This window comes from Phyllostomus hastatus, unplaced genomic scaffold, assembly GCF_019186645.2.
Source record: "Phyllostomus hastatus isolate PE091 unplaced genomic scaffold, TTU_PhHast_1.1 phas_scaffold_46, whole genome shotgun sequence".
NCBI lineage: Eukaryota > Metazoa > Chordata > Mammalia > Chiroptera > Phyllostomidae > Phyllostomus > Phyllostomus hastatus.
In genome coordinates this window covers 30,959,995-30,969,615 of record NW_025334032.1, presented here as the reverse complement: position 1 = coordinate 30,969,615, position 9,621 = coordinate 30,959,995, and the positions used below count along the sequence as shown (strand labels likewise).

The following is a 9,621-nucleotide window of genomic DNA, read 5'->3' as shown; positions in this document are numbered from 1 at the left end:
ACAGTCCATGTTCATGTTTTTGTATGGCTTCCTTCACTCAGCGTATTTATTTTGAGACTCATCCAAGTTGTGCCGTGTGTCCATAGTTCATGCTTTTTACTGGAGAATAACATTCTATTGTGTGATATACCAGTTTGTATATCCATTGATCCGTTGATGGACCTTTGGGTTGTTTTCAGTTTTTTGGCTGTTACAAATGATATTGCCGTGAACCTTTGCATATAAGCATTTATGTGGGCATATGCTTTCATTGTTTGGGAGGTAGACAGCTAGGAGTGGAAATGCCTGGTCATACGGTAAATTTATGTTTAATTTTGTAAGAAACTTCCAGGCCTATTTGACCTCCAGGTCATTTGTCCATGTCAGCTCACTGTGGAATTATGGAGGCATAGACAATGGTGGCGAAGAAGAAAAATAATAGCGGAGAATTTATGGATGTTTTTCACATGCCGGGCATTTTTGCTAAGGATTTTAAATGCATTAGTCTTTACTACCGCCAATAAACCCTCTGAAGTAGGCATTATGATTATTCTCATTTCCAGACGGGGCCTCTGAGACTTTTGAAATTAAATAATTTGCCCGAGGTTTCTTATCTACCAGCAACAAAGAGAGACCTCGAGCCTCTCTGGCCCCCAAGTTCTCATTCATAGCCACTGTGTAAATGGGACTGAGCCCGTGGACACTAGAATCTTGCGTTTTGCTTTCTCCTCAGATGGGGTGGGGAGGGAGCACAACATTCTGCGCCCATGGAAGGGGTTCTGTTCAGTTGAGATATTATTGGTTTCATTAAAAAAAATCTCTGAACTTTTTACTGGCCTCCTGCTCCCCAAGGGGTGCCCCGCTTCTGCTGCCTCTAAAGCCTCAGAACTTTGGTGGAGGTTTTTGGATGGAGTGTATGGGGTGGCTGTTGCCAAGTGCGGCACCGAGATTGTAGTGCTCCCCTTCTTCTGGTAGGCAGGGCTAGGTGGCGATCTCAGCCTCCGGCTTGACCTTGATGTCCAGCAGGACCTGGTACTCCTGGGTCTGGCACTGCCCCTCTGCCAGGGTCTGGGCCAGCTCTGACTCCAGATGCAGCAGATCCCGTCGAGCTGTTCCATCTGCATGGCACAGCGCGTCTCCGCCTCCCCCAGGCTGTTCTCCGAGCTAGCCTGCAGGTTTCTCATGGGTCCAGGTCGATCTCCAAGGATAAGACCATACGTCTCAGCTCTGTGAGTGTCATCTCAGTGGTCTGCAAGGTGCCCATTCTGGTGTTCTCTTCAGTCTGCTGGGACCAGTACCTGTCTAGCTCCTCTTGGTTCTTCCGAGCCAGCTTGTCACTCTGGGCCCAGATGTCTGCCATGCTGTTGCCAAGATCCTGAGATTTGGGGCATCCAAATCCATGGTCAACCCAGAGCTGGAGGTCTGGTTTCACAGACCATTTACTTCCTCCTCGTGGTTCTTCTTCGTGAAGAGCAGCTCCTCCTTGTGAACCTCAATCTCTGTCTCCAGCTGCAGCCCGGTGATACTGGGGACATCAGTGACCTTTCAGAGCTCACTGATGTCACTCTCCACAGACTGGCACACAGCCATACTTGACCTGAAGTCAGCAGCAGCAAGATGGACATTGTCAATCTGCAGAATGATGTGGGCACTGTCCACAGAATTTGTGAAGGTGTGAGCCCTCAGATCCTGGATGGTCTTGAAATAATGCCCCCAGTCTCTGACTGGGGTCCCTTCTCCTCCAGGTGTTCTTGGACTCTGCACTCCAGTCCCTGATCATCAGCCTCAAGGCTCCTCATCCTCTCCAGGTAGGAGGCCATTCGGTCATTCAGGCATTGCCTAATCTCCTTCTCAATTCGAGTGCCCTCTACACCTGGCATACTCCCAGCCATCCCTGCAGCCAGGCCCCCTGATTCCCAGCTGCCCCGTACGCTGGTGGAAAGGGACACGGGAGCCTGAGCCACTGGCACCTGCATAGATGCTGGCCGCACTGCTGGCCGCCAGACCCCATGGCTGGGTGATGGCATGGGGTTCACGGTCTAGTAGTTTGTAGAGAAGCTGGAGCGGGCGCTGAAGCTCATGTTGTTCAGGGAGAAAGGTGAGAGGCTGAGACTCAGGTTCAAGTTGCAGGCGGTTTCATTTCGTTAAATCTGTTGGTTTAAGAATCTAAGCAAAATATAATGTGCCAATACATTTAGAAATCAATTTATAGATTTCTCTAGAACTCTATAGAAATTACTTAAGTTGTCTCACCCAAATAGATGACTATATTTAAAATATATTTCTTTTTTTGCTGGGTTTAGATCATAGCTCTTTAGAGAGCTTCCTCCATGAAAACACAGTAAATAGGAATTGACTGTACAAGGAATACTGAGAATCTGTGGTACCCTGAGGCAGAATGACAGAGCAGAAAGAACATGAGTTTGGGAGTAAAATAGATTTGGATTGAATGCTTGGTCTGGTATTTTGCAGTTGAAAAGCTATTTAAATTTTATTTTTCTCATCTGTGGAATGGAGATAGTAACGTCTATTTTAAATGGTTGTCTTGAGGATTAAGGAAGATTACAAGTCAAAGCCTTAGGTTCTTGGTACATGTCAGTTCCTAGTTCCTTTTCCCACTTTACCTGTTTTGTTTTTTTTAAAGGACTCACGCTTTTTCATCCTGGCTTATAATCTAAAGCCCTTCCCACTAGAGGTTAGTGATCCTTCCCAGACCGTATGCACAATTTTGTATGTTTGTACCCGAGCATTTTGGTAGGAAAATGTCCCTGGCTTCCATCAGGCTTCAAAGAAACGCGTGATTCAAAACCAGTTCAGAAGTGCTGCGAGACCGTTTTTCCTTCATTCATTCAACAAAACTTAGTGAATATCCACTATGGGTCACGCATTTCGCAGATAAACTCCATCCCTCGCTGCCTGTAAGGAGGTCACAGCTTGGAGGAGTGAATGAAAAACTGCGGTGTTTTGTGAATTTGTGTGTTACCACACTCATTACGTACATTAGAGAGAAAGCTTGGTACATGAAGAAGAAAACCAGACGAGCTCTAGGGTGGAGAACGACAGCACGTCCGCAGGTTGAAGAGGCTCAGGAATCAAGAACATAAACCTTCCTGACGGCGCAGCTGCTCCATTGCTGGAGAGGCCGTGCAGGCTCTGCCCTGGACAGAAGGGGCAGCTGGCGGTTCAGGGGTGCGATGCGGGATGAGAAAGTTCAGCTGACCCTCCCCCACTCGGCTGAGGGCCCTCAGAGCTCTGCCTTCCCACCGGGGCCCTTTTTTCTAATTGGCTTGCAGGTGCTCAGTGTGTTAGGAGATTGTAGCTGTTCAACTTTAAAGTGGATCAATTCTAGTCCTGTAAAAAAAAAAGTGTGTTCTTTGCTCAATTGATCTCTTAGAAGACATGACAAACAGTTGGGTCACTGTGTCAACAGCATTTGGGGAATAAAGGAGGTGTCTTTCAGCCTCAGATCTCCCCGGGAAGTGAGCAAGGTGAGTTGGGAAAATTTTAAAGCTGAGGGATATTTGGGTATCATGTGGAATGCGGCTGGAGAGCAGGTGGTTAATGAAGGCTTTTTTTTTCTTTTTTTTGAGGATTCATTTTCCTTGCTCTGAGCCATGGGAACGATGGGAAAAGCCCCTCGGCCATTGACCCATTTCTGCTGACCTTGGCCTCACCCTGGCGACCAGCTCCACCTAACCTATCCTATCTCTGGCCAGGGCTTGTGCATATTTATTCTTTGGAGTCTGCACTTTGCTCTTGTATTTTGACTGGCCCCGTGCCCCTGTTTGTTCTTGGTGCTCACTTCATACGTATTGCAGGCGGCCCCCTGTTTAACTTGACCCAGGACTAAATATAACCACTGCTATCACCAGAGGCGTCCATCCATGTCAGCCCCTTTTCAGTGCGTTTGTAAACTCCACCCCGGGTTGCAGGCACCACGTCTGCTTTCACGAGAGGTCACTTCTAAATGGAAACTCGCACCGACACAGGGATGGCCAAGTACAGGCTGGAATCAGTTCTTATCGCACGCTGCACTCCCGCTTTATCTCTGCGCGCAGAGAGCCTTGGTCCCCAAATCGTAGGTGGGAGAGCCGGGAGGGAGCACACTTGGGGCCCCTCTGGTTCATTTAACAGCACGGCAGGTGCCCCCCTCCCTTGACCTCGTCTTCATCCTGGGCCTTTTGAGGGGAAATGAAAAGTGTCTGTGGCATTGCCCCAACCTTCCCTCCTTAGGGGTCTTTGGGACCCTCGGAGGGTCCTGCTGGTGGCTTACGTGGTGCCACAGGCCCGAGACCCGAGGTCCTCCTGAACTTGCTGTCACCATCCACACTGCACAAGGATAAGCTCCCAGCCCCACCCGCTTCACACACACCTCTCCCTAACAGTCCTTCAGCCATGCTATTGCCTTCTGTAGTAGTTATTGTGCTGATTAAAATTGTCTGGAGGGTTCATCAATTATTTTGTGGTTTAATGCTGTCAAAACAAGGGGGAAAGCTCATCAGAATCTGAGTCTCTTCTATTTACTTTTCCCATCCAGTCTCCTCCAGGCTGAGAAAACATTGGCTGTTTTCCTGCCAATGGCTCACTCTTCTGAGAACATGGAATTACATTCAAGTTAACATTCCCCTTCTTCTCGGAATATGGTAGAGTCTGCTGACCTGCATCACAGGGCTGGGGAATTGCAGATGGGAAGAGGTGACCTCGAGTGACAGCAGGACCTCTTACACAAACATACTTAGCGAGAGGCAAGCGGGCACTTGCTCAGCCAGCTGAATCAGCCTAGGAACAACGAGATCACGGAACCTGATTTCACATCCTCCAAGTGCGTCTGAAGTCGGGTCCTTGAAAATTTCTCCAAGGTCCATGAAGTCAGAGATGCACTCCTGTGGAAGAATATTGTGTGCATGGACATCATTTCCCAAAGCACTTTCTCCTCCTCCCTTCTTTCTTGCGATTATTGAGCACCTACTATGCACCAAGCTCTGGGTTAACAAGGAAGACCACAGCTCTGTGAACATAGCCACGGCTCTGTCAAAAGGACTATGGAAAGACCATTAGATAAGATGTTTATTATCTAAAGACTATTAGATAGGTGTTTATTAACTAATGGGCTGCGATTGGGGGCTACCAGGAAAATAATCCGGATGTTTAGAAGCGGAGGTCATTTTTGCAGGGGTTAAGGGAGAGTAGGAAAGCAGCAAAAGATGGTAAAGAGAAGATGAAAGGAAGGGTTTGTGTTGTTTTGAGCTTGTGTGAACCCCAGGAAGGATCAAGTGGAGAAGGCACTGGAGAAGGCACGCAGGGGACAGCAAACGTGACCCACCAGAAAAGGAGAAGGGGTGTGTGTGTGTGTGTGTGTGTGTGTGTGTGCATGCCAGGGTGTGGGCAGGGACACGAGGCCACGCTTTGTGTGCTTCTCAATCAGGACATTTCTCTGTCCTATTGTCCCATAGATGTACAATCAGAGGATTTTCTGTGTGGCTGGACGACTACTCAGCCCATCCTCCTGAAGGTCTTCTCCACTTTCGTGTTGGCTGGAAGTGGGGGAGGGAAATCATTCTTGCTCTTTGCCCCGGGATCTGTGTTTACAAGTTTACCCTCATGCTATTAGGACTTTGAATGAGGACACAGTGTCCAACACTGTTCATTAGGAAAACTATTCTGGTCATCGTGCATCTATAAACGCAGGCTTGCTGTTGGCGGCAGGGCGAGTGCTGCTCACCAGGACTGGGGAGTCTGTCTGGCTGGGACAGTGGGGCCTGACGGCCTCGGGCGGGTGCAGCTGAGAACACAGAGGAGGGGGGAGCCTTTTGACAGGGAGGTGGGACTGGCCTCGGGTCAAGTTGGGCCCTTCTCATTTCCAGTGACTCACCGTTAGGACCGGAATTTCAGGGTTCCTATGCTGGGGGGTCTGTGTGGACAGGTGTTAGAAAACCGGAATTGCTAGATGGTTCAGTGGTATCGAGTGTGGACGTGTCCAGAGTGGGAAAGCCTGACCCGAGGGCACAGAGCCGAATTTGATTTCCACTGACCAGTTAGGATATTGCACTGGACGTACGATCACAGCCCACATCTCCCTGAGAAACAGGCCGTGACACGTGTAAACAATAAATCGAGATGAGAATGACCCGCTGGCATTTTATATCAGATCAAAAGGCCAGTGCATTCTCCTCACTAGCTTATGGTTTTTGTTGTCCACAGCTCCGATAAAATAGCGTGGGTCGTGCGTAGCCCAGGACCTGGGAGATGGTCAAAGATGCTGGGTACGCCCCCACCACATCCGCCGGTTCCCCTGAGAAGAAAGTCTAAACCCCACACACTGGAAGTCCTCCTCCTCGACCCGGCTCCCTTTTCTGTGTTCAGTAATACAAGAGCGCCAAGCATGTGCCAGGCCGGGCAATACGGCAAAGTCCCTGCCCTCGTGGAACTTAGGTTCTAAGGAAAGAGTCAAGAAACAAATAAAACAAAGTGTATAATGTCAGGTAGTAAAAAGCATTACAAAAAAAATACTGCACGGGGTAAGGAGAGAAAACACCTACCTGTGTATCTTTATTTTGCCCTTAGTCACCAGAACCAGCGGCTATAGAGCTCCTGGAAGGAGAGCATGGGGCATTTCCACCATCTCTTTCGCCGGAAACGCCTTCGGCTCCCCTCACCCTGCCCCTGCCCCCCTCGTGTTCTGTTCTTGCTGGTTTGGCTCTTGGTGCTTCTCCCATTCGGGTTCAGTTTCCTTCTTCAGGCACACCCTTCTCGGGAGGGTGTCTGAACAGTGCATTCGCTTAGCCTTTGATGAAATACATATCTTTTTTTTTAAGATTTATTTATTTATTTTTAGAGAGAGAAGGGAGGGAGAAAGAGAGAGAGAGAGAGAAACATCAATGTGCGGTTGCTGTTTGGGGTCATGGCCTGGGGTCATGGCCTGCAACCCAGGCATGTACCCAGGCTGGGAATCGAACCTGCAACACTTTGGTTCACAGCCCTCACTCAATCCACTGAGCTACGCCAGCCAGGGCTGAAATACATATCTTTATTTCATCTCGACTTTTGTTTAACAGTTTGGCCCTGTACAGACTCTAGATGAAGACGGTTTTCCCGCAACACTTGGAAATATCATTCCAGTGCCTCCCAGTGTCTGCCGTGGCTGCCGAGAAGCCTTTTGTCGGCTGTGTTCCTGCCTGTGATTTGTCTTTTTCTCCCTCCCCTCCCTTCCCCCGCTCTCCTCTCCCCTCCTTCCCCTTTTCTTTACTTTCTCTCCACCCTTCTGTTTTTTCTTTTTGTCACTTTTTCCTTTGGCTGCTTTTAAGGTGTGTGTGTGTGTGTGTGTGTGTGTTTCGTAGCTTCCACACGGGTATGTCAGTGTAGATTTATTTTTCTCTGTTCTGTCTGGGTTATGCCTCCATATCTTCAAATACAAATTCTCACTCACTCTCCCCAAACTTAAACTCCAATTAAATGTTGGTCCTTCTTTTCTGTCTTCTATTTTTCTTAACATCCTTTAATATTTTCTATCTCTTTATCTGCCTGGCTTCATAATGGGCAAACTGGGCATTCCTAGTTCACAGTGATAAATCACAGTGACCTATGTGACAATTCATACATTCTATCTTCGATTGTGCTAATGTGTAGTTAAACTGTACGTTGCACTTTAATCTTAATGTTATTTATCTGTCCCAGAAAATTTTTTTCAAATGCACATATTTTTCACCATGCCTTGGCCTTTGGTGGAAGTTTTGCTTTTTCTGAGTATGTATTTAATCATTTCAAATATTTCTTTTGTATTTTCTTTCAGATTGCCTATTCTGTCAAGTCTAGCCCTCCGTTTTATTTTGTCTGCTTATTCTAGCAAACGGTGGGTTGTTTCCTCGTGTATTTTGTAATTTTTGATTCGTACTGTAGTGGAGACTGTGTGTGTATGGAAGTCTCACGTGTTGTGGATTTTGAGAGCATCCTTCAAATGTGGGCTGCTTCTATTTTTGCCAAGGAATTCATGGGTACTACTGGGCTAGTGCCAGGTTTTTATGTTTTTCTTGAACATAGAGCTTTCTACACCACACAGGTAAATTTGTATCCCTCATTTATGCAAGGTGGAGGCCCGAGTTCCTGTTTTTCAGGGGACACTTTATTTCTTCACCCAGGGTTCACCCAAAAACTGAACGCCTTTCTTGTAATATCTCGGTCCTGACTGGTGGATATTTTTCTAGTTGTCTTTTCACAGAGCAGTCAGCAACACGAGGGGCCCAGCTGAATGGAGGAATTTCAGTGTCCAGCTCCCTGTCTCCATTAGGCACAAAGCCTTTGTGAGGCCCAACACGCAGGCTAAATGCTGCCGAGATCCCAAGTGTGGTTGGTGCCTGGCCAGCAGCATCAACAGTATCTTGGAGGCTCTTAGACATGCAGAAGTTCAGGCCCACCCAGACCTACGGAATTCAAGCCTTCCTCTTAACAAGAACCCAGGCGATTCACGTGCACAGGAGAGTTGGAGCAACTCCGCTCTAAATGGCCGTGTTACAGAACTTCTGCCATCCTCTCCCTCACTGCAGGTGCAAGGTCAGCACCTGGGTTGTTGGGCGACCGTGTCGGGGTGGGGGTTGTGTTGTTTTGAACTTTTCATTTTTGGGACATGAGATTTCATTCTCTTTCTTGGGAGCTCATCTATGCATTTAAAAACATTTTTGTTAAGACCTCAGAGTACATACGAAAAGAGCTATTGCATCTTTGTTCACCTCAGCAATTGCTTTGTTTCTTTATCTTAGAGAACTGGTGATAATCTGGTCATAATTTTTGCCCAAATTCTTTACTCTCTCTTGAGCTAAAGTGAATAATGGAAGATAATTCTCATAGCACGTAATAACACTATTATACTAACTACAGTGAGACTAAGTCAGGCAGTGTTTAATTCTGCCAGAGGCATCATGAAGACTGTCTCAGAACTGTGTGTGCTTACTGTCAGTGCTGGCCTTGCAAAGCACTGTCTCCAGCACAGGGCTGGAGTGCAGGAAGCAGCTCCCCGCCCCAGTGGTGAGCACTCCACTTGCTAGTCTCCTAGTCGGGAGACTGTCCTGAGAGCGACCTCGCATCTTGAGAATCACACGTGTCCTCAGGCGAATGTGCAGTATCTTGTAATGATCAGTTGTAATGCAAATTAGGGCTCCATTGTAATATACCTTGTTAATGAAAATGATAAAACTATAAGCGGGGCCACTCGTGATAGCTTTCAGCTTTCACTGTGTCCCCTTCAGAACTTCGTTGCTTCTGGCACGATAAGGTGTGGAAGAGCTTTAGGTATAGGTTTACTCTGGGGCCTGGGGGAACTTCTTAATGTCCTAGAGCAGTTTGTCAACTGTTTATGAAATGGGAAGTAGGTGTGACACAAATGACGACACCCACAGAAAGCCACTATCTGATGATACTTGGAAGTGATTGTCTTGAACATCACAGGCATGACACCTTGACCAATATGGAGACACACAAACAGTTATACTTAGAAGTAGCCGTATTGCTCTTAAGTAATAAAGGTAGCATTTTTAACTAAAAAAAAAAAGCCCTCATAGTATACTGCTTCACGAGGCCAGGAAGGCCAATCCTACTTATTCCTCCAAGCCCAGCTCTAAGAATTTAGCAGCTTCCTAGGCCAGCCCCTAG

At 47.4% G+C, this 9,621-nt stretch overlaps 1 pseudogene; it reads right to left on the bottom strand.

Moving 5' to 3' along the window:
• Window positions 1-861: 861 nt before the first annotated feature.
• Window positions 862-2,006, bottom strand: LOC123807771 (annotated as a pseudogene).
• Window positions 2,007-9,621: the final 7,615 nt, after the last annotated feature.